This window comes from Embiotoca jacksoni, unplaced genomic scaffold, assembly GCF_022577435.1.
Source record: "Embiotoca jacksoni isolate LCO1_2020_lvr unplaced genomic scaffold, fEmbJac1.0.p SCAF_27, whole genome shotgun sequence".
Taxonomy (NCBI): Eukaryota; Metazoa; Chordata; class Actinopteri; family Embiotocidae; genus Embiotoca; species Embiotoca jacksoni.
Window position 1 is genome coordinate 5,877,883 of NW_027185378.1, and position 26,757 is coordinate 5,904,639.

The window sequence follows — 26,757 nt, forward strand, 5'->3', positions numbered from 1 at the left end:
ATTATAGTTTGTCTATTAAATGTAATACTCTCTGTAATGTGAAAGGCACCAATCATCACTCAGTTCTTCAGTTCCCCTCAATTCTATCAAGCTCTATAGCATCTTTTTGGATGATATTTCCATCCATCCATCCCATTCTCAAGATCACCTTGAGGGAATTTCTTATAATTTTGCAAAAACATTCACTCATACTCAAAGATGAACGCATTTGATTTAATGTGGTGAGATGTCAGAGGTCACGGCTACTGTGTCCTCAAACACTTTTTTAGCCATACCTCCAGGGTTCATACACTACTTTGGACAAAATAATGAAATGACGACATTTCATAACCAAAAAGGTTATATATATCTCAACTGACTATTCAGGAACAACAAGGGGAATTGTGACTGTATATCCCATTTGGTCAGTTACTTAATTGGTGACACTAATCTTGAGTGGCCACATTGAAACTGTGGCATTTGAATAGATCCTCTGTGCTGTCCGGTTGAGGCTGTGTGTGAGGCATCCACATTTTAGATGAGCGTTTTGCAGCAACATCCATGAGGGGATGTGCCCTGTATCTGCTGGAATCTAAATTGGCAAATTTTCGTGAACAAGTTCACCATATCAACCTATAATGTGGTGCAGTATGTCTGTGTTGTGGGGAAATATCCTCATTTGGTTACTTTTGTGACACTGAGAGGAGAAGATAGATCTTAATCTGTGAACTAGGTATGGAGCTGGAGTCAGGATGTACAGTGGTGTGAAAAAGTGTTTGCCCCCTTCCTGATTTCCAATTGTTTTGCATGTCTGTCACACTTAAATGTTTCAGATCATCAAACAAATTTAAATATTAGTCAAAGATAACATAAGTAAACACAAAATGCAGTTTTTAAATGAAGGTTTTTATTATTAATGGAGAAAAAAAATCCAAACCCACATGGCCCTGTGTGAAAAAGTGTTTGACCCCTCCTGTTAAAACATAATTTAACTGTGGTTTATCACACCTGAGTTCAATTTCTCTAGCCACATCCAGGCCTGATTACTGCCACACCTGTTCTCAATCAAGAAATCACTTCAATAGGACCTGCCTGACAAAGTGAAGTAGACCAAAAGATCCTCAAAAGATAGACATCATGCCGAGATCCAAAGAAATTCAGGAACAAATGAGAAAGAAAGTAATTTAGATCTATCAGTCTGGAAAAGGTTATAAAGCCATTTCTAAAGCTTTGGGACTCCAGCGAACCACAGTGAGAGTCATTATCCACAAATGGAGAAAACATGGAACACTGGTGAACCTTCCCAGGAGTGGCCGGCTGACCAAAATTACCCCAAGAGAGCAGCGACGACTCATCCGAGAGGTCACAAAAGACCCCACAACAACATCCAAAGAACCGCAGGCCTCACTTGCCTCAGTTAAGGTCAGTGTTCATGACTCCACCAGAAGAAAGAGACTCGGCAAAAATGGCCTGCATGGCAGAGTTCCAAGACAAAAACCACCGCTGAGCAAAAAGAACATTAAGGCTCGTCTCATTTTTGCCAGAAAACATCTTGATGATCCCCAAGACTTTTGGGAAAATACTCTGTGGACTGACGAGACAAAAGTTGAACTTTTTGGAAGGTGTGTTCCCGTTACATCTGGCGTAAAAGTAACACCGCATTTCAGAACAAGAACATCACACCAACAGTAAAATATGGTGGTGGTAGTGTGATGGTCTGGGGCTGTTTTGCTGCTTCAGGACCTGGAAGACTTGCTGTGATAAATGGAACCATGAATTCTACTGTCTACCAAAACATCCTGAAGGAGAATGTCCGGCCATCTGTTCGTGACCTCAAGCTGAAGCCAACTTGGGTTCTGCAGCAGGACAATGATCCAAAACACACCAGCAAGTCCACCTCTGAATGGATGAAGAAAAACAAAATGAAGACTTTGGAGTGGTCTAGTCAAAGTCCTGACCTGAATCCTATTGAGATGTTGTGGCATGACCTTAAAGAGGTGGTTGGTGCTGGAAAACCCTCCAATGTGGCTGAATTACAACAACTCTGTAAAGATGAGTCGGCCAACATTCCTCCACAGCTGGAAAAGACTCATTGGAAGTTATTGCAAACGCTTGATTGCAGTTGTTGCTGCTAAGGGTGGCCCAACCAGTTATTACGTTTAGGGGGCAAACACTTTTTCACACAGGGCCATGTGGGTTTAGATTTTTTTTCTCCCTTAATAATAAAAACCTTCATTTAAAAACTGCATTTTGTGTTTACTTCTGTTACCTTTGACTAATATTTAAATTTGTTTGATGATCTGAAAAATTTAACTGTGACAAACATGCAAAAAAAAAAAGAAATCAGGACGGGGGCAAACACTTTTTCACACCACTGTATATTACTAGTTTGGCATACAGACTGGAGACGGGGGGAAGGGCTTGCCTTCATTTGTCTACAATACAAAAAAACAAATCGCACCTCTAAAGCTCATCGTGGGTGGTTTGGCGAAACCCACTTGTGAACAGCAAGAGACTACGTAGATTGTATGTTACAAGTACAATTGCTAAAACGTGAATGTGAAACAACATATCGTGCACGCTATTTTTAGCTACTTAGCTAAAGCAGTTTTAATTTCCAATCACTAACAATATTATCCTTTTGAATAACAGAAGAGGGGGGGGGGCACTGTTTCTTCCTACAGCTCCCCAGCACAAAATTACACCTAGTTATATGCTGGGAATATTCTCTTCCTGACAACACCATATGTTGTCTGTCAAAAAAAAAAATCCCATATGGAAAACATGCAATTACAATGGTGAATTTCATTGTGTTAAATCCAAAATTGTACAGTTAAATTGTATTCTTCCTTCTGACAAAACATGGGTGAGCCCGAAGATGTAGATTAAAATGTAGATCATGTCAATTATGTAGATCTTTTTTGCCTACTGTGATGTCATTTGTTCTTTCTAGCAATATACCATTCAAAGTACAGAGCTGACAGCTTGGACAAGCCTACTGTAACACACTTGGTGTGAACACACCCTCAGTGTTTGGTCTAACAGCTGAGTGGCCACGTGCATGGGCAGGAAGGGAGAGGCAGGTGTGATGACAGGAGGGGGATGGCTGTTGGTGGCGGTGGAGATGGGGGAGGTGGCTGATCAGGAAATGGTGTGTGGAAATCAAATTTATTTTTCATACGCTGCTGAGATGGCATGTCATATATCATGCTACGCAGCAATTTTGTGCCGGTCCCGGGCTCACAAAAGATGAAAGAATAGTGATCAAAGATACAGAGAGGGAAGTCAGCTGCTGGAGTTGCTATGGAATCCACTTCCAGTGAGAACAATATAAACTGTTGAATTAGTCATCCAGTATACTGTCACTATTGGTTTTCAGCATCGTACAACTCACTTCAAACATCCAACTCTGTTGGATATTTAAAGTAATGCTGAGAGAATACAGTGAGCCTTTTTTTTTTATATCGTGAAAGCACACCAGGGTTGGAAATAAATAGATACTGTTCATAATCCCCGGGATGACTGCAGATTTAAAGGAGTATATAATTGACCACGTGGTCAAATTAAGAATATTAGGACATGAATTATGTTTTGATCCAACAAGGACATTCTTTAAGATTCTTTAAACATGGTCTGATGTAGTTGTAATTTTTTTGTGGCAACTGTGCAAGATCTTTTTTTAATCAATTTCAATGAACAAACTATGAATGCATGTATTTAATTTATTGTAGACTATAGTCTGATGAGTTTCATGTTATGAATGAATGAAAACAGCCAGTATCATCGATATCTCAACTCAATATGTCAACAATCTTTCAACACCAGAACATCGCATGACAAAAAAGCGCAACTTGATTGGTTGGATGTTGGTTGGATTTTGGATGGAATCATATCCAGATGTTTAATCAGATGTTTTTAAGTTGGGGGCGGGGGGGCGAGGATATATATATTTGTGAACATTGAACAGTAAAAAAAATAAAATAAGCTATTGACATTTTGAAAATATTAATTCATAAACTAAAAATCCAGGTACATAATTTCAATTAAAAAAACGAACATTATTTTAAATGTGATAATGCAGTGATATATTTGCTTCCATATTAGGCTTCTCGTTTTTACTTCGGGTTTGCCTGTTTGTCTTTGCACTTCCAATAAAAGTGTTTTTCTATTGGTCTGATAAACTCAATCACTGTCCTAGGACTTTAACAAGCAGACTAAAATTAACAAACACAAACTGATAATAAGGAACATTAATACAAAGACAAGTACGACAAGCTCTAATTTAAGATACAAAATCAAATATTTTTTGCATTTCATGTTATCTTTTTGAATGATAGTAATTTTGGGTTGTATTGTATGTCAGCTGATTTTTTTTGTTCACGTTAGTTTGCATGTGTTATTAAAAAAAACAAAAAGAAACCCATAAGCCTTTCCCCAGTGTGTAAAAGCTGAAACAATGTGGTGACAGTGGAAAAACACACTCCTGCCTCATTTGTGTTTCATGAGTCAAAAACATTGTTTCCGTCACAGCACTTTTCATATTTCTGTAATAACTGTCGCTGGTTTTATATTCCTCCATAGATGCTTCTGAGATTCACCAGAAGCTTTTAAAGCCATAAAGATATTATGGAGTTGGCTGTGAATGTTAATAGATGGGCATCACAGATTTTATGCCCTCCCCCCCCACCCGGCATGCTTCAATTGCCCTACAATGGGTTTTTTTTTTTTTTTTTTTTTTTCATTTTTAGCTGCCTTCAGCTCCTATAAAACTCTCCGTAAAGGATTGTATGCAGGCCCGTGCCACACTTCTTTACTCCACAACTTCCTGGTGGCTATAAAATATACTGTTGGCTCGAACGCAATACTGAACGCCGCTTAGGAAAGACAAAGCATCCATCCTGCATTGTAATATACAGAACAGAATTGTCACATCACATCTTTCTCTTTCAATTACAGTTTGATTTATTTCTTCATTCAGTCAGCTTGTCATCGATTGGCTACAGCCAGCCCGCTTTCCAACATTTTCAGTTTGTTTTTTTTTTCTGCTGAGAGAATTTTCACTGTCTTGTTGCACACCAGAGATCAACCAATTACAGTATCTATATCAGGCTTAGAAGCTATTTCTACTTCACTGGCGCCATGGAAAATGTTCTGATCTGTACCCAGTTCCATTTTACGATTTCTAAAGGAGATATCAAGCTACATATCGAGGCTGACAACATATTCACTGCAAAAAGCATATTTTTTTTGCAGGCCATTTGTTCTGTAATATTGAGGTACTTTTTCTTATATATAATTCACAAGTGGGTGTTTTATTATCTTTGAAAAAAACAATTGATTTGCATCTGGAACAAAGAAAATCTGACCCCACTGGCAGACATTATATCAATTTGGGTTTTAACACAGCACTAAATTCATTGACTGTTTCAAAAAACACACACAAAAAAAAAATCACACCATACAACTGTAGATCTAATTAATAAGAAATGACACTCAGCAAACCCACACAGCACTTATCTTTTGCTTTATGAGGATGAATACAAATTCAATTGGTGAGGACTGTGTGGGTGCAACACTTGTTTTTGCCTTTTCACTACTACATTCTATAGCCTTCAATATTACCTGTGTCTGTGCTACAAAACAAAAGTATTTGAGTCTGTGGAAGAGCATAAAGAATGTAGTGACCTCAAATATGTGGTTTCTGCCTTTATGACTGGGGATGCTTTGACATTTGTCGATTTCAAAATAGTGTCCTTACATCAAGGCTGATTGACTGTAACTGATTCAAGATCACTTTTGTGGGCATTTCAGCTTTATTCAGTTGAAGAAAATGTGTGTAAAGAGGGTGATTGCAAGTCAAACTTGTGTCATCCATCAATTTAAAAAAATGTCACAAGTGAATTTACAGTGTGACAGTGATTCAAGGGAAACTTTATGAAGTCAGAAAGGTAATTAAGTTTCATCATTTAAATTGGTGACACATCTTTAACAGAAACCATGCGTTACTAACTAGAGACTTTTGTATCATCATTTAGGCTTTCAATACTGTGTTAGCATTATTAATTGTTATTCTTATTGACTCAATGACTAGCTGGCAAATTATGTAAAAAAAACAACAAATTTCAGCTCGGCAATGGAAAGTTTTAGTCCAAATAAATTGTTCAAGTAAATATTACAATCCTAATTTTTAGCCCAATACGCTATAAAACACTATGACACTATTGTATTTTGTTCTTATCGGACATTTGTTATTTTTAAAAAAAATGTTGTTCGATTTAAAACTTCTGGGTCAGAGAGACTAAATGGTTAAGAAGGGCTGACTTGCCAGGCAACCGGACAAAGTGAGCAATTGTCCCCAGACCCTGAGGAGCCCCAAAAGCTAAGTTAGTGTTTCATTCACCTCCATTCGTTTTGGCAAATAGATTAAGAGGGGCAATGTGTCAGTGTTTACAGGGAGTATGTTCCCAAATAAATTAGCATTTACTCGTTAATCCTTGGGCAATTTTTTTTTTCAGTAATAACTCCACAAGTGTGAGGTCCATATTTTACAACTTGGACTGAGTTGGGATAAAATACAATAAGGTCTCCTGTGTCCTCATCACTAACATTTTTATTTCCACCTAATCAAACTGTAAAATAGACTATAAATAACAAAGAGTAACAAAGAGTCTGACATACTGATGTTATTGAAGCTGTTCTAAAAACTGTCAACTGCAACGCTGGCAAATTTCATAAAACAGAAATAAAGCACAAAAAATGCTACAGCCATTTTAATCACAGTACTACGCGGCCTCTTCATTAAATGTGTTTAAACTTCTAAAAATGGAGTCAGTGTGTGTTACAGATATGGCCTTGTCCCGTTCCAGGGATCTGTAATTAAACCACCACAATTTCACCACAGGAGGTCTGGTTGCCAAACTTATTGGGGACTTGGGTGGTTGCAGGGTACATATTCAGGGAGCAAGGTTCGGACTTTTAGACCAATTACAGGAAGTCGAGGCAGGCTGTCGTCACACATTAAAATATAGAGGGAGGATAAAAAAAAGAAATAACTCAAAATAAGCCGCAGTAGCACACGGGGTAAAAAAAAAAAAAAAAAAAAAAAAAAAAGGAGACAAAGTATTTCATTGTAGTTTTGGTCCAACAAAGAAATCAAAAGTTGACTTGAAAAAAAACACATACAAATGTCAAAACTCTACTTATTTTCCAAGAGGCTGAGAGGCAGAGGACTGAGAATAAATCCACCTGAAAAAAAGAAATGGCAGCAGAAGGAATATAAAAGAGCAACTAATGAATCCGTTCATTCATTTCTCTCCATCCGAACTGAAAACCGAACTGATAACACGCTGACGGCAGACTGACGGCCGTCTACAAGCCAATTAATGTCAAGTACAGGGAGAAGCATCCTACTGAGGTAATGACGGCAGGATGTTAAAAGTTCTCTAGAAAATTAAAAAAAAATGCCAATATGAAACCAAAACAAAAAAGAAAAATACAATACAACTGTAGTTGAGCTTTACACCAGAGAAGCCATCAAGGTGTTTGAACTGAGCGTCTGCTGCAATCATGCCCACGTCTTAAAATCAGTCAGCCTGTGCAGGTGATGAGGTGATGCAGGTATTTTGTCAACACTCCCACACTATGCACTATACATCATGACATTTTTATGCTGCGAGTTGACATCGACAATATGCACCAGGCAAGGTGAGGCATCAATGCATTATGTAAGTGTAAATCAAATATTTCCCACATTGATTTTTCTTTTTTGGCGCTCAGTATGAATCCCTCAGCCCAGCGACGGAGAAATCCCAACCCCAATTTTAGCCTAGCACATCAAATCTCATTACTGGATCGGTGCAGACAGGGATTATCATTGTATCTGTCAACCACAACAACAACAGATATATTTTTCCATCTGCCTGATTTAATTGCTTATCAACTTGGGATTTCTTTGTGTTGTCATTAAGTGATTTCGCATGATAATTAATCTGTTTCAGTGCTCAAATGAAACTCCTCTACAGCACAGCCCATCAGCTCAACAAGCTCATGTGATGCATTCCAAACTAGGCCACCTTTGATGCGCTGCCGTGTCGCACACAATGCACTATTACTGAGAAAGAATAAAATTAATCTGCGCTAAATCGGCACAAGTTTTGGTTTCCCCACGGTGACAAACCCGCTGGAGCTGAACTAATACTGTTAAAAAGCTGCACCGTCTGCCGAGTGCTTCAGTCTGATGTGTTCTGCTGTAGAAAGGAAGAAAAGTTGTCTCGCAAGAGTTGAGTCAGAAAGCAATTGAGCTCAATCTTGCCAAGAAAAATACTTTTTTTTTTTTTTTTTTTTTTTGCAATGCCATTTCGGAAATCTCACCTGTAGGATCACATCTATTTTCCTCCCCTGTCTGTTAGGTGTGTCATGTTATGAATTGTAGCTCTTTTTCATGGTGTTGTTTCTCACCCGTCTCCCCCATGATAAGCACTTCACTTTCATTACCGTGTCAACTGTAAAGCTTTTGTGAACAAGTACAAAGATAGGAATCTGCTCGTCAGACATGTTACATTGCCTCTTATTGCATCATGGCGTCAGCAGTATTCTTTATGCCTTCAAAAAAATGTTTTGAAAAGGAAAGTTCTTTTGTCCGCCACAAAGTGTTTTCACCAGTATGCAGAAAACAACTAGCACTTAAAGGAAGTGTGCGCTTGGAGTGATAGAGGGAATTAACCGAACATCTGGTGAGAAACCCCCTTCAGCATGCAAGTTTTTATTTTCATTTTTGTGGCGCTGACTTCGTAATTATCAGGCACTACAGGGGGAGAAAATTGTGATTCACTGTTTATTATCTTGTAGCTGTTGATTGAAGGATATAAATAGAACAGAACTCTGAAAAGAAAGACGATAAACATTTAGTGAAGTGAGTTCACAGTATATAATTGGTTTATACATTTACGTTTTAACCACCTCATGTCTCTTTCTTTCTTGGTAGGATAGTAATCCTATGATTGTGATTAGCCTTTGTCCAAATAGTTTTCTTGACCACCTCTTCTCATCCCAAACACAAGCACACACCTGTGCGCACACACATACATACGTTTAGCTATTTCTGCTAACTTCTTGTCTATTTGCTGAGGAGCTTCTTGCAAAGATTTTGAGAAAAAATTGTTAGGAGGTCATTGCAAGAACAAATGACAAAGAGCAAGGTCGTCGGACAAAGAAATTAGCATTTCCTAGGAAGCCTTCCTCCTTGGTAACTTTTGAGACTGAAGCGATCAGATGAAATAGGTTTGAAACATTTAAACAAAGACAAAGATGCGAAAATAAAAAAAGACTGTGAATGTGCAAAGGTTGTATAAATAGCTACCACAATTTCAACTAGGTCAAATCATGTTGTTGAGTGGTTACCTTGAGGAATGTGTAAAGCAGTCTGTTTGCAAGTGGGTCTGCCCTGAAGCTGTTACATAGGCCTTTGCCAGTTTCTGGCCCTGGTGTGCTGCTCCAGTTGCTCCATCGATATTTACACCATCGGGCAGAAACAAATAGCCTTGCTTCGCCTGAATATATCTTTCAGTTTCAGTGTTCACTGTGCTTACAGTCTGGAAACCCTGTTTTCATTGAGGTTTGCAGACTTATGAGCGACCAGTAGGGTTGGCTACATCTACGTCATATGGTGGTCAATGCCAACTGGTTGAAAGGTGCTCCAGTAGTTCCTAAATTAATTTGAGGGCTAAGCCCATTAGGAGGCAACATCAGCAAGCAATCCTCGTGGAGTGTGGTCTGGTTGTACCAGGCTAATTAAGAATTTCAAAATAAAACACTGTACCGTGAGGGTAAAAATAATCATTGCCAGAATATGCAAGATAAAAGCTCATCAGAGTGATTTGAAAATTGTAAAAGCTGTTCTGATTAGTTCATTTCTACAAACCTTAACCCTGCATGCGCTGTCAAAGCAAACTGAAAATTTAACAAGACGAGAGCACTAAAGGGGAAAGCACAACAGCTTTACCTGTTGTTGCGTGTTTCACGGTGCACTGGGTGTAAAATTATAGGATTTTTAAAGCACAGTGCATCCGTGATGTCCTTCTGAGGATCTTACCTTGTCAAAGGAAGCAGTGAGCAGCCAACCAGGATCGATAAATGGATTTCAGGATGCTGCAGCCCCACCAGGCTGAGTTTGATAGTGCACACACTCCTCTCTCTGACATTCCCCTTGATTGTTATGTTTCAATCAATGGATTTCAGTCAGTGGGTGTTTCTGGTCAGCACTACCATCCCAGAGAGCCTATCGAGTTGCAGGGAGCCTTGTGCACTCCCCAATACTGATCTTAAAACAGAATGTTCATCTTATATGCTGTTTATAGTAACACGTTACAACGAATGACGTGGATGACATGTTATTGATGGTACAGTGAAATGATACTGTGACACACATGTTCAATATAAAAAGATGAATATATTAACTGCAGCCTTACAGACTTTACAAAATTTCATAGCAACAAACCTGAGTAAAAATGTCATTTAAACCTTGAGTTTGTCCACCTTAATATATTTTAACTTGTGTATTCAGTAAAACATGATGTTTACTTTTGTTAATTTATTGAAAACTTAAGTGGGTGTATCTTATCGGTTTCCATTAAAAAAATATATTTCTGACATTAATAATTTATTGTATCAATCTTTATTCCTAGTAATACATTTTAATATCTCAAGATGACACCTGTAAAATATGCATGCACATATGTAATGTGCAGGAAGTGCGTAAAGTGAAGAGCTGTCTTCATCCTGGTTTGAGTTGTTTTAATTTTGATCAGCAAGAAGACATCTGACTTCACTGATACAGCACATCTTTGAGGAGACATAATAATAAGCCTTCATAATGTATTTTTTTTTCCATGAGAAAAAAATGATTTCTGGAAACCTGCGAATGAGCTACTAATATTTCCAAATAACTTTTTTTTACGTTTTACGTAATTACATGGAAGGAAAAAAAGTTGTTTAAAAGAACAAAACAGAATATTTTTTCCACTTGTGTGACAAATCAAATATTTATTTTTTGGCACAATTGTAATTTTCACTTTAAATGTGTCTAATTTAAGATTATAAATCTAACAATTTGGAAGGGTTATTTATTTACAGTGTGGGTAGAGCTGAATCAAAATCGACTGTAATAGGTGACGCTGTTGATTAAGCTCAGCCTGAGGACAAAAAAACATGATGAGTGAGGAGTCTAGCTCCGTCTTTTCTGTTTGCTAGAAAGCCCACAGAGATCAGAGGAAGGCAAGGGCTCCACAGCCGAGCTTGTGTGCTGCTTAAATTCTTTCAAGATGCACTGAAGAGATCTGCTAAACATTAGAAATTACCAGATGCCTTTGTTGTACAAGCCTTCGCTGATGAGAGATCGTTTTCTTGTCGTTGGACCACTTGTACGACAAAGAGAGGCAGCAGCATCTCCTCCGTGACAGCCATGTTTACTGTACAGAGTACGAAGCAAAGTGTATCACATATCAAAGGGACCATTTTAGTATCTCCAAAAACTGCCTTCTTTAATCAGGCATCACTTTTACGTCCTTTTATTATCTTTTGTTATTTTGGAAATCAAATTAAAAGGGACCCTTATCAGACTTTGAAAGCAAATCACATATTGGTGTCAGAAACAAAAGTTAATCCCATTATTGCAGCCGAAATATCAGCTAACTGAATTGCATGCAGATTATTTAGATTTGATCTGCATCTTCTGTCACAGCTCATCTTCAAACAAATTTCAAACATGCTGCATTCTGTCCACGAGGGAAGCCTCACGTGACAGATCCGTTCGGGTTTGACAAAAAGCTGGCTGACAGCCGGCTGATTGGTTTCGTGCCCTTCATATTCTCCTCCCTTTGTGTACCTCCGTCCTGGGCATATTTCTTTTCAACGACTTCTACCTGTCAGCCATTTTGTGAACATGCAGGCACACTGTATGTGAGGAGCCCTATTTCAAAGCTGCTTGTCTCTCATTCAGGAAGCTTATAAGCTCTTTAACACCTGCAATATGAATTATATAACAGTCCCCCATATGGACAGTTTCCTGCATAAACACACATTTCGCTTGCATGAGCTTTTGCACATTGCCAATAGAGATCGATCGGCCATCATATCCGTCACCGCCTGTCTTAGCTTTTACTCAGTCTGTGTCAGACCTGGGTTGAATGTATATTTGCTGACAGTCCTTGTATGTCTTATCCTTCTTGCAGTGGCAGATGGGAGTTTTTTTTTTTTTTTTTAATGTTGGCTAAAGTTTGAATTACAGATGGCTGCGTTAATTCCTCCTGCAAACACTCTGATTGTCGAGACATTTCAGCCTTGTTTGCATTGTTTGGGTGGCTCAGCCAAATGAGCAGGAACTCCAACCAGGTTCAAATGCAAATCATTGGGATACACAGCGTCCTCACGTTGGGATTAGCATCATACCATGAAAAGGTTTTGAGGGGTTAGTGTAGCCTGGCTCTAGCTATGTGACGTCACTGTGAGGTTGCCAGGCAACCAATGGAGACTGAGGGAAATTAGCTGCGGCAAAAGAAGTAGTCCTGCACATCAGTTTTAGTAGAGATCGTTGTTTTAAATGGAATATGATGCGTTCAGTAGGGAACTTTGGAAAACGATAAAAGTGTTGACAGAAGACAAACCAAACATTTTGTGTGCGAGTCAGTCTGCAAGTCAACATTTGAAGACGAACTGGAAACGATTTGCCAGAGCAGAATTAGATTTGAGCATGAGAGAGGTGAGCGTGGTGCTTTGAGTGTGCAAGAGGAAATGTATAACAACGTAGTTCTCGTGCTGTCTTTGGCCAGTCTGAACCTGTGAGCATGAACACAAAGTGAGAGCAGAGCATCACCTGTTCAGTTTGACCTAGAAGTAAAGGACCATCCTGTTAGACCTGTAATTCTGTATTTCAAAATAAATGCTGGGATAACAGTGTTTTTTTAACCACCAGATAAAAACATGTGAGTATTTAGTGTCTGTATTATCTAAAAGAAAATCACAATTAGATTTGTTAAAAAAAAAACAGCCCAACTTCAAGCCATGGTGGCAGAGTAGTTTTGATAGATTATTATAAGAAGTAGCTATACAGCATGTCTAAATGGGGCCAGGCTTGATAAACTCTTATTCTAGCTTGATACGTCATTTTTATAGGGGAAATAAGACATACATGAATAAAGTAGGGAAAAAGAAGGGTTTCCATTGGATCGCCAGAAGTGATCTGAACTGTGATCCACAGTGTGACTCACAATCCTACACTAACTAAAAGTGGGGTAAAGGATGAGGCATAGGGATAGAATAAATAAATCGCATGTTGTCCTACATTACATTACATTTCATTTAGCTGACGCTTTTATCCAAAGCGACTTACAATAAGTAGCCATATGATTGCTATCCAGGTGTTACAGAGCCATTAGGAAAGCTGTGCAAGTCCCCTCAGCCTCTCATGGGCAATTTTCCCATTTTCTGCCCTTTTATAAGCAATTCATCATTATTCAAGCCCAAGCTAAAAACTAGATCCATTTCAGTCCATTCTCCTTGTGGCCTCGACCCTCTCTCTCCTTTTCTTTCCCTTTCAGTGCTCAAATTATGTCTTTATACAAGCCTCAGTGTTTTTCCTGACTGCTTCTTGTTTATCTTCATCTCCCTCTTTCTTTCTCTCAAACTCAAATGTTCAACTCGAATTCTCTGCTAGCGTTCTGCTGTTTGTTGGGAGGACGACTGGCACTGGTAATCAGCTTTCACTGGCAGCCTGAAAAAGAAGTTAAGACAGTGAGCAGCTGCCAGCCATCGTGTGTGTGTGTGTGTGTGTGTGCGTGTGTGTGTGCGTGTGTGTGTGCGTGTGCGTGTGTGTGTGTGAGAGAGTGTGTGCGTGTGTGTGTCTGTGTGTACATTCAAATGTCACCGCCGATCGGTGTCTTTAAGCACAGCACGAAAAAGTGAAACAAAATAGAATTTTGAGGCTGTCAAGCAGCACACTTTGAGCAGCCTGTCAAAATGGAATCACAGATGGCTTGATCAGACAGTGTATCTTGCTCTCGTAAAAGGTTCTCTGCTGTCTACATGTAAAATTGAGAAAGCTTCCACCCACAGTGAAAGACAGCCTGTAGGCTTTTGCATACAATGTGTGCATGAGTGGCTCTGCCACTGGGCCTGTGCTGTACATCGGCGCTGTAACAAGGGTGATGGATGGAGCTTGTTACTCACAAGTGATTTGCATCATCTTTACTGTTGCCACAAAGCTGCCGTGGGAACCGTCATAAACCACTTCTCTTTTTTTTTCCCCCCTCCTTTTTCACGGTAACAGATCAGACTCTGTTCAGAACACATCTAAAGTCGTTTCTCTTCTCTCTTTGGTCTTTAGCCTCTCAGGCACAGTTTAGGGGGAAAAAAAGAGATTGGTCTCTGACACTACTTTTTCCCAGACTCCCTCTTCTCCAATCGACCCTCCTCCACACGGTGATCTACTTTTCCTTCCGAATGTTCCTAGGCTATACATCTCTTTCTTCCTCCCTCCCTCTCTACTGTATCTCCCTCTCTCCTCGCTCTCCCTCCCCACTGTGATGGCTTCGTGTTGTAGTGCACCTTCAGGCTGTGTGTGGGATGGTGTTGTGGGCTGGCATCTGGCAGCCTCTGATAAGAGAGCGAGTGAGCTGGTGCTACTCCTTCTGAGATGTTTTTTAATTTTATTTTTTTTTTGTAGAGAAGGGGGTTGTCCAGGGAGACCATTGGCCGAGGTTTTTTATAGTGTCTGAAGGACGTTGTGGAGAAAATACTCTACGATTGACTTAACTCAGACCACAAACTTACCACAGTGGCCATAAAATGTATAACGGTGATAAGTCGGTATTTTCTCATATGGTGCTCCAAATCTTAAAGCTGTATTAGTTCATACATTTCTGTCTCCTTGGTGATAGCAGAATGGGCATTCATTTGCAGTCGTGTTTTTCCCCACTCGATAAATTCCTGAGAAAAATCTCTTTCACTTAAGCTGCTAAATAGCCCTGTTTTCGCACCCAGTTGCTAACCTTGTTTAGCTGATTCTGAGTAGGTGGCAAACAGGTTTATTACATATTTAGCTTCCATTCAATTGCACTTAATGGGGTTTAGAGGCCAGAAGATTATGATTTTGCTTAACTGCTCAAAGAAAGGTGAGGAAATGCATAAATAGATAAACTTAGCGATTACAAGAACATGCTCAGTTTTACTTTGTACTGATTCCTGAGAAAAATACCAAACTCGTGAGCAGCTAACAGCTATCTGGTGCTAGGTGCTCGGCTAGGTATATTATACATACATATATATATTTTTTTTTTTATATATACATATATTTGTATTTTTCCTTAAAACCGTTGCGTTATAGAAACAGGTGCTGTGGACCAGGGAAGCAAAACAAAGAGCTGAAAGACAATAAAACGACTCAGTTACAGTTGCTTGTTACTTTTAGTGAATCGCAAAAGAATGACCCCTTGCACATTACAGACCGTAGTGGGACCGGCCGTTTGAATGAAAATGTGGATCACTGAGGCTTTAAGAATGGCCTATTTATCACATACCGGCTCAGACGCGAGGCAGCGCATGGCTAAAGTTTACCGTTACAAAGACACAAGAGTTTGATGGTGCCCTTGGAGATTCTAGATATTCCTGATACTGCTTCATCTTCTGGCAACCCATGTCTATGTGGAACAGGCTCAGGGATTTACGTACTGATTGTGAACAGATAATCCGAGCTACAGGCTGCGTTTTATCATGGTAAAAGATCTCTTTCCAGGAAGTTTTGGAATTAATTGCTTTACTCAATGGACAAACACGCCGACATCTATATATTAATTTGACTCCTAGGCCTACTTTGCTGTAGTGTGCATGCCCTTTCTTAATGGAAAGATCTCCCCTGTTACTTCTGCAATTAATTCCAAATGTACCTCTGGGAGAAGAGGCATTCATACCCTGCTGTAATCATCTCCGTGTTTAGCCTCATAGGGGAATGTGGGGCATCGCTGGCCACAGATTGATCCAGAGCTTTGCGAGCAGTGCTACCGCTCGGCTCTATCGACATTTAAATGCATTACAACATCTCAAATCATCAACTCGCAGCATGTTCACAAGATTGCCACTAGCGGAGTCTGTGGCTGGTGTTTTTGTCCTCTTTGTCATACTGTTGCCAAAGAAATAAATAAATGATATTAAGGCATTCATTTATTAGCATCAGTTAGATTAGATATTCTCTTTTGTAAGAATTACACTCGTTAACAGAGTTGCCACTAAAATGTATGAATTGTTGGGGCTGGGGGCCAAAGTCATCTCACCAATATCACAATACAAGCAAACTAATCACTGCTTTACAGTTGTGTGTCCACACCAACCAGTCAAGTTGCAGTTTACATCTATGTCACTCTGGACTCACGTAATAGATGCAGTCAAGGCTTTCAAGGAATACTTGTGTTTTTTCACATGCTCAGCCAATAAAGCTGACTGACAATAGTTGTTCAAAATAAAAATAGACAGATGTCACAGTCCCCTTGACCTTTGACCCCCAATTTATGATCAGGTTATCCTTGAGACCAAGCGAACTTTTTTTAAGAAGCTCCCTTGCAGCGCTGTTGAGATATCACATACATGAGAACAATACGGATAACCCAGAAACATAAAGCCTCTCGCTCTAGCTATTTATGGAATAAAGGCATACAAAGCATTCCTGTAAGACATTTGTTTTAAACCAGTGACAAAACACACAGAAAACAAAACTACAGAACATGTTTAATGTAAAATATTGACAGCAATAAGCAGCATGACCTTTATCTTTTTTTGGTGTATATATATATATATGTATATATATATATATATATATATATATGTATATATATATATATATATATATATATATATATATATTGAAAAATATGTTATGATGACACAACAATTCTGACAGTTTTTAGTCCATATCCAAGTAATTTTGATTTCAAGTGACAATCCCAGTACTTTTAAATTTGTGAATTAAAATTGTTTTCATCGGGTTCTATATGAAAATCAGCTCAATATTTCAAATTGCCAAAAGCAGCACTTAGTTTGCACAAGTAGGACATTGTTGTGTTGATTTTCCACCGAGTTTCTCCAAACAAAGTGTAATGTTTTTGAATTTTTAAAGTACATAAATGGCAGAATCATATAAATGTTATGTTACCTTTGGCCTTCAATTCATTCCCATTACATGTATTACAGCCTCTTAAATAAACTCCCAGGATCGGGGCTCTTCAGCATCAGAATCTTGATTCTTCTTCTAGACATGTGATCAAGCACAAGAACACATAGAGAACACACACACACACGCACACACTCACACACACACACACACACACACACACACACACACACACACACACACACACACACACACACACACAAAACACAAACAGTCCAGGCCATGTGTATCTCACCCTTTGCTCCATCTAACGCTTGAAAGGTTCAGAGGATCTGGCCGGAAAGTTCAGCAGTCAGAAACGATGTGATCTACTTGGCAGGGGGCCAAATAAATATTTAATAAATAAGAGACACAAGTGAGATTCTTTGGCTGGATAAAGGGAACAGAAGAATGAGGTGTACGCAATGACTTGTCAATTATCCATTTATGTCTGATATAGAGCAGAACCTGGGACTTGCCTCAGGAGGTGTGAGAGGTGTTATACGAGGGTATTCACCATTGGAAATATAGATATGTGGACAGCTTTAAACCGATTTGTGTGGGAGCTTGTTGCACAGCAAACTGACTCATCCCTACATGTTCCCCTGGTTTTATACTGTATGCAGGTTGCATATCACTGCCTGTTCAGCCACCCTTATTATGGTGTCCAGAATGATGAAATTCTCTGGTGATTTAGTTATTACTTCTTGAGTGCGAAAACACTGGTTTGATCTGATTAATCTCTTCTGTAATGCAGAGCCATTTGGCAACATAGGTACCTTTTTTTAGAATCCCAGGGGCCTCTTAAGTAACTCAGGCACTTTTTAAGCAGCTCAGGCACCATTATATGAACTCAAGGGCCAAGAAACTAAAGCGGCATCAGGGATATTTTGAACGAAGCAGAAATGATCCTGTTCTGGTTCATGAACCTAAATTTGAACCTTTCCGCATGTTTCCAAGAGAAGGAAAAAAAAAGCTGGATCTTAGGTACCAAAAAATATTGGAACATGAGTCACAAACATCCAGTGTCTTAAACACTGGGAAATGTCCGCAAATAAAAACATTTGACTTTTCACTCGTTTGGCATTGTACTCAGTGTCAACACCCATTATTGACACATGTAACTTCGTAGGATTCAAATAAGCATGATGCTAAAAGCTTACAGGTAAACAAGACAACTTTCTTTCTGTTTTTCCCTGAAATTGTAATACCCTGTTATGATGATAGTGTATAAACACTGTTATGATGATAGTGTATAAACACTGTTATGATGATAGTGTATATGCAGTTATGATGATAGTGTATATACACTGTAATGATGATAGTGTATATACACTGTTATGATGTGCAGTAGTTTTGTTACAAAGGTGGCCCTCTGACATCACATTTTTTGAACGGAAATAGTTCTGGAAGCAGACTATGTCTGGTGAGTATGAGGTACCAGGGACCTTGTTAAAAACCCAGGAACCTTTTGAGGAACTCAGGAAACGTCTTATGTACTTAGGAACCTTTTAAAGGCGCTTAGAGGAATTTATATGAACTTAATGTGATTTTTTTTTTTTAGAGAACCCAGAAAACTTTTCAGAAACTCTGATTAAGTACAGTGCAAACAGCAGACTATACAGCAGCCCAAAAAGCCATGAAGGGACACATACACTTCTAAAATAGTAATACTACTTCCCACTTTGTGGTAATGATGAAATGCAACTTTTAACAAGGAATATACACAATGTGAGAGCAATTGAAGGTAAAATAGTAAAGCTTATTTAAGTCGACTTTACAGGACAGGGTCTTAAAGACCCATATCAGAAATCCAGAACCCACCTTAACTGGTCTTGTACGTTTGTGGTTCAAAATCCCAAATTAAGAATCATCAATTGACAATTAGTTAAGTTGGAGCTAGAGACCTGCGGCCATGGGACACCTAATACACTTAATTATTATTCCATTGTTTGTTCACTTGTAATAATGTAAAGTCATGTAAAGTTTTCATTGATCATATTTATTCTTGAGAGTGAGTGGCAGTTTGGAGTACCTGTCAGACACCACAGCTTTTTGTTGGCCACTTGTCGACCTTCCATCAGTTCCAGGTGTTGACAGCCATTTTGCTGCCAACATGTTGAAATGTGATATCATGGAGCAATAATTTCAAATCTTGTACCTGCTAACTTCTTTACCGAAGAGGAAGAAGCAACATCAAGTGTTTTACTGTGCGACAAACTCCAGATGGTTTCGGCAGCATACATCATTATGGTGATGAAAAGAAAAGAAAACCTTGTCAAAGCCTGACTCTCCATCTGCAGCATCCGCGTATTAATCATGCTTCTGGCACATTTTAGCTGCAGAATATCCCCGACAATTCAGTCGCTGCTCGGTTGATTCAGCTTTTACCTCGATTGGCACGTTTGCCGATGAATATAAATTAAGCTCGTATCAGGGATTCCAGACTTCCTGTTTACATTGTTAAACCATCACGACGAAGCATTAAATATGAAGTCATTAACCTTAATATTTTGTGAACACATGTATCTTAATTTGTCTTTAAATTTGTTAAGAAAACATTCCTTCATTTTCATCTGGCATTTCCATTTCGAATATATTCCAAGACATTGCTATTGAAATTCACCACCAAGAATAATAAAAGGCACCGGGCACTATATTATTCATGCAAACCAGCAGAGATAGATGGACACAGTATAATTCGATAAAGGTTAATTAGGTCAGACAGTGTTTGCTAAAAATTTTCATTTATTAACTGCTAGCCTCAAGCTGCATCAATTGATTGGTATTCATTATTGAGCAAAGGAAGCGGCTTTCAAATACCAAGAAAAGTTTGTGAAATGTGGTTCGATTAATCAGTGTGTGTGTGTGTGTGTGTGTGTGTGTGTGTGTGTGACTGCCTTTGTTTGCTTTCGGATGTCGGGAGCACGTATGTAATGAGCACAAGACAAAGGTAAACTGGAGGATCGAAGAGGGTGCAGAGTCTCAATATGTCTGACCTTTTCCTGCCATGGCAGCCTGTTAAAGAAGCAGCTGTCTTGTTTAATTCACGGAAGCATCAGAGATAAAAAGTGAAACAAAGGGTTAACGATTGGTTCACGCGTTACTCAAGACGCTGTCGTGGCACCGTGTGCAAGACGGGCTAAGTTGGGACTTGAATGAAAGCCGAGGCAAGAACAAAAATGTTTTTGTTTTTGCTCAACGTGCAAATAAATGAAACAACAATGGGGACTCGAACATGTTTGTTTTGGTCGACATCTCATTTGGGCAATTTTGTAACTTGTTCGAGAGATTTGAGGCAAAGCTACTGAAGTGAAGTGAAAGGGAAAGATGCGTGACGGAGTTCTAAAAAAGAACAGGAAGCTCGTTATTGAAGTTCAACCCGGTCAGCAATCAAAAAGCTTACTGTCCGATTGCTGCAATTTGCATTAAAAAACAAGAGAGCCTGTCATTTCTCTGCTGAGCTGCAGGTATTATCAGTTTCACTACGGTGCGCACTTTAGACGGGCTTCGAAATTAGCAGTTTAGAAGAGTCTTACAGCTGGATCGCTCCGCATTAAGAGGATAAAACGTGTTTCTGTCTTCTCTTTTTATAGTGTCCTACTGTATGGTATTTTCTATAATAGCCATAGAAAGAGCCAGTCACTGTAAATCTGTTGCGGGGAAGTCAGGAGAGGATTTAGAGACGTGTTACCCTCAGTGTGAGCCTACCTGTGCCTAAAAACTGCGTAGGATCCAGGAAAACAGCTGACAGTGATGAAACTCCCAGCAGCCCTTAGAATTACAAATAAAAATGTACAAACAAAATGCTCGTAGACAACCTTGCCTTCGTCTGCTCAAACAGACTTGTACAGTTACCCTCCAGGCTTAAGCCTGATAAAGGTCTGCATGTATTTCACAGAGCCGTTTCTGAGAAGCTTGTCAGGACAGTTAGGAGAACGACAGGCTCACAGCTGGTTGATGTAATCCTCAGCATCTGGCTGTCACTGTTGTAGAAAGGTAGAGACATTCTGCCCGTTATTTACTTTCTTTTTTTTCTTATTCAGCCAACACGTCAAGTTTTGTACGTGTTTGGTTGTGATTACTTTGGTTATCATCCAGCGGAGGTTTTGGCCACCATGTGCCGCTTCCATTTCCCACTCGGATAATCTCCATCTTTTGTCTGGATTTTTCCATATCGGCAAGATTCAGACTTGAAATCTTATGAGCAATTTGCCTCTTCCATTTACTTTTAAAATGCAATTTCATAGACTGAAAAAAATGCCAGATTGTGGGTGATTCACATGAAAAGGAAAAAAGAAAAGAAGCATTCGTCTGTCATTTTACTACTGCACGAGGCAACTTCATATACGTGTCGGCAGACCCAGATAGAAGCGTGAGAAAACTGTTGTCACAATGTTGAGCGTCAGCGCCCACAAATGATGCAACATGACATCAGTGGATTGTACACAGCACGCTCAGGTTTACTGAGCTGTCATTCTCTGACACGTTTTATCAAAGTGTGTCAGAAGAAAGAGGAACATGTAATGCTGGTGAGTCCAGCGCTGTCTCTGCTGCGCTCACTTCATGTTGTTCAGGAGACAGCGGTAGTGGATTGAAGGACTCAACTGAACACAGCTGACAACTGAGGCGAAAAAGGACAAAGCTATGTCAGGAGTGTTCTTGTTTTTGTTTTGTTTTTATTTTCCACGATAAAAATATGGAAGAAACAACTTTGCAGCGCATAGATTGAGACCTAAACAATTCCCCGGAGTCTACAGCGTCCACTTTAAAAGCCACGGACTGAATGATCAAGGGTTTTATTTGTGTCAAGGGAAGAAGAAGCCATCAGAATAACTCTCCCTCTGGACCGACACCACCTCCATTACACTCTGATTATTTATTTTTTTGTCTAACAGATGGCAACACAGCTGTGCAGACATGTTCACATGAAGGTTACCCTTGTACGACAAACTCCCACTCACAAAAACGCAGGTTGTTTTTGACAAACTCTCACCGTCTCTCTGCCATGCCTGATTGATTCTCTCCGTTTCTGTAAGTCATAATCCCCGTAGAGAGCTGAAGCCATGACATCACTCTCAGACTCACCTCTGAGCCACTCGTTTAACTCTCATTTTATGTCTTTGTAAAACAATGGTTTCATTTTCAGTTATTTTAGTATTGACACCTAAAACTGCAAGCTTAATTAATGCAAGAGATTGTGGTTAAATAAGTGGTTAACCCCACAATTAGGCACTTAAATAGTGTTCATTGGATTAGTTCGCTTCAGATCAAATCTCTGGCCTCAACTCTGACATACGTTGACCCCCTCAACTATGGTAGCAGCTGCTGCACCAGGTAAAAAAAAACAATGTGTGTACTAACCACAGTCACAGACTGAGCCTACATGCAGAGATTCTGGTAATGTTGGCGTTAGCAAGCCTGATAAGCACAGAGAAAAATACTGACTTGCCCAGTATCTTGTCTTCACACTGGTTCGGACTTACTGTGCAGTCAATAAGACGTCTGTCTGCTTCGGTCCTACGGACAGGACGTCAGTTCCATAAATACATGTTCCCTTCCAGGAAATGGACAAAAATACATTGATCACCGTCACTTAGACTTTTTTTTTTTTTTACTTTTTTCACTGTTAATAATATGCACTTACAACAAGATGAGAGCTGACTGTGAACAAACTGCACACTGACGTGTGAAAGTGAAGTCAAGGAGCTCCAGCGACTCTTAACGGTCTGATATTATTCCGTATCGTATAACTTTAAAATAGCTTTTATTACTCATTTCTTCCATGCTAATGTACTGCTTTATACTTAGGAAGGATTTAAATGGATGTAGTTATTGAGCCTTATCTAAAGAGTTACCTGTTGCACGACACCCAGAGAGGATGTGAGCTTTACCTCTCGCCTCTATTGAAACACCATTTATGAAACCATATTGATGCTGTTATTCAGTATTCTCAGTTATTAAGATACATGTCTCCTAGTGAAAGGGAGGAACAAACTTTCCTTGAACTTGCTGGAGACTGCTTAAAAGCAATGATCAGATGTTTGCCTGTTTGTCAAGATGTACTCTGTGTTAAAAGTCCACTCTTCCTCCACTTCTCGTTTCGTGCAGACAACCATTGATTTTTGCTTACAAGAAAAAGGTTTTTAGGATGAGAACTAACCCATAAGTTTAGTAAATGTAACACTGTTTTTTGTTACAGTTTGACTCGAGTTTCCAATGACAGCCTAAATTCTGTTAAAGTATCACCCAGAACTGGTTAAGTTGTAAAATGCTGAAGCTGTGTTTATGAGACAGCTCCTCTACCTGTGTTTCCACCAGAAGAACTGAGGTCTAAAAGAAGGTTCACAGTGATAAAGGAACCTTTTAGTTCCTTGGAAAGTTGCCAAACAAGTTCCCAGAACTCTTTGATGGAAAAACAGATGCATTAGCTGTTTAGTCCTGAGCAGGGCATTTTCTTTTTGTAATGCCAAATAATAATGCAACGTCAACTAATGATATGCTCCTCGACTTCAGAAACCCAGTAACATTAATATATATGTATCTATGCTAGCTACCCGTACATGCTAAAATAAACTTATTCTTAGTGGATTAACATACTTTTTAAATGAATTTATTATGCTCTTACTGTTGTGTTTTTGGTTTTGAAAGGCTATGAAAATATGACTCTTAGATTTTGATTATCTCACTAGTTGCAGATGCAAACCTTGACCTGCTGTTCCACACTGAATAATCACCACTTTTAAAAATAACCTACCTAAACAGTACGGCTTGAAATGCTCTAAATGAAATGATAAGTAACCAAGTAATCATGCTGTATTTTCCCCAGAGGAGATGAAGTCAGCCACCGTAATCACTAAAAAAAGCCAAGGAGTCACAACCGCTCAAATAAATGTCACAGTTCTATATGTCAGCCCCACTAATGCACTGTGAAATTGTAGAGGATGTATACCTATTGGTATTTCACCAAGATTTTTGTCCCTTACATTTTGTCCCTTGGTAAAGGCCATGAGTAAATGGATATGGGCCTTAAACATTGTCCATTGTTTTCATCTCTTTGTGACTCAATCTCTACTGTCCCTGAAAGGTCGTCCGCCTGTTTCTCTGCCCAGTAACCACAATGCTCCCCCCTCAAGCTTTAATGGGACACTTTATGTGAATGGAAATTATACTGAACTTTCCAACTGCATCCAGTCAGCAGTACTTTTACTTCTGCAGATTTTCAGTTTGAGAGAATGCTTACCCATCGCAATTGTCCATTTTCAGGGGTATGGAAGATCTAAAGAAAAAACTTAAAGTAAAAGCCAGCTTCTTTGGGTTTTCAGGGGTTTTCAGTTGGTTTTTCTAGATGACATCCGTTAAACTGAGTCTGAGAGAAACTGTCTGTCATCGCTGACAAGGCCTTGAGGCCTTGTGAGGATTAGCTTCAGAGTGCTGAGAGGATCAGAACAGTATGCATCAAGTCTGCAAGTATTAGGTTGAAATGAAAACCTTTCCCACAGAGTTTCACACAGTTTTCAGGCATGCTGATTGAATCTTAATGCAATGACTTGGAAACATGTGACAGCTGATAGAAAATGTCTGTCATGTTGTACGGATGTAGCATTCACCTGCGCCCCCTCACGGGGGCAGTATGAGGAAACGGTGACCGTTAGTGTATGGTGGCTATGTTAGCAATCATTAAGTACGTGTTGCTTGTTCGGGCCCGAGCACCGGTGCGAAAGCCCGATTGTTTCTGAAGGAATTGTCGTTCTTCTTATTCTTACGTAAAGTGATTTGCCTTTTTGGAGACTTTATCATATTCAAAAACTCGTGAAAGTGGATACACATATGTCTCACAGCGAAAAATGTCATATTCTAGTGGAGTCGCGAGTGGGTGCGGCCAAACGGCTCGAGAGCGCCCCCTAAAGAGATGCCCAGGCGGTCACATTTAGCTAAATTTACCAAATCCGGTGGACACGTGTATCACACCTAGACGCACAAAAAAGTTACACTGCACCGTTACGTCAACTGGACAGGAAGTCCACCATTTTGAATTTAGTCGCCATTTTGGGCGATTCTGACACGTACTTTGTCGAACTCCTCCGAGGGATTTTGTCCAACCGACTTGAATTTAGGTTCTATGGATAGAAAACATGTTTGGGATTAAATCTTCTTAAAATAATTTGTTTTTGTCGATGTGTGTGCCTGTAAGAGGTGGCCATTTTGAGCGTCTCGCCATGAAACTACGAGTTGCTTTAAATCTTATGTACATGGACCGACCTTCTCCAAACATCACAGGTATGATAACAGCCCCGTCCTGAAGACCCCTGTGGGGTAATATTCGCTCATGGTCATAGCGCCCCCTGTTGGCCACTGGAAATGACACTTTTCATACTTTCACATTCTACGTCGAGCTGGTTGATCCCATGAACGTAAAGTCAGGTCACAATAACCTAAACATGTAGTTGATGATATATTGAGACATTCGTTTGACTTTGTCAATGGGCGTCGCCGTGACGATGTGGCAAAGTTGGATGTCTCGCCGTGTCACAGGAAGTTGATGTTTAAGGTCAAAGGATGCTTGAAACCTCACGAAACGTGTGACATACATCCGTCGTGGTGAGACAATACATTATATACCTGTTTTGCGAGAAGTGGGGATATGTGGTCCCTCGCGCGCTGCACGTTGGGGAGACGGCTTTGGGGAGATGGCTTCGGGGAGGCAGCGCGCGGGAGTGCGAGGGCCTGTACATCACTGCTTGCAGTTTTAATTGTAATTATCTCAGTGTAACACACAGTCCAGGTGCTACAGCACCTCATGATATGATGACAAGCTGGTTTCAAAAGTGGAAGGGTTATTCATACATACATACCCCTCGTAATTAGGAGTTATTACAAAGCATTGTGCTCATGAAGGGGGTATTTCAGGGTTGTTGAAGATAGCAAGTACTCATGCTGTGACTGGCATCTCACACACTTCTGCATGATAATAGATGATCACACAAACATGTGGATAGCAAAAAATTACAAGCACTCCTCCCTATGGTTCTGATGAGACTACGAGGCAGAGTTTTCCATTAATAAAAATTGCTCCTGTTAAAAAAAGGAAGAAAAAAAAAAAGATGATTGAAATTGATTTTTAGGTTTTGAGTGCATTAGGAATTAATGATACAAATGTCTGGGGGAATTAAAAGCTCCCTGGATGAAGCCAAGTGTGGCCATCAATGCAGAGGAGTCAGCCAGGTGTGAGGACTGTTAAGACATTCACAGAGGCGTACTGATTTCATCAGCCAAGTATGCCGAGTCTAACACCTGCGGCCTGTAGAATATTTTTCTACTTTGCATTTTCCTTTGGAAAAATGGTTCAGACTCAATGGAGAAAAGGAACAATGACATAACAAGATAAGGACGGGTACAGAGAGAAAAGACCTGCAGTAAATAGACACCAAGTAGCTGCTTTACTCCTGAAAACTCTACTCAAACTCTTTTCCATTTTCTATTGACAAGATGGTGGAACGCTCCGAGAAGGAACACAGCCATTGCTTGCTGGGTTATACAGTACATGCACTTACCCTGCACTTGAACTACTTTCCACTGCACATATG

The 26,757-nt window shown here is 39.6% G+C and overlaps 1 protein-coding gene across 2 annotated transcripts in view; it reads left to right on the plus strand.

Moving 5' to 3' along the window:
- The window catches only part of LOC138205187 (leucine-rich repeat and fibronectin type-III domain-containing protein 2), a 132,850-nt gene that overhangs the window by 95,174 nt on the left and 10,919 nt on the right, over window positions 1-26,757 (plus strand). The window lies entirely within an intron of this gene.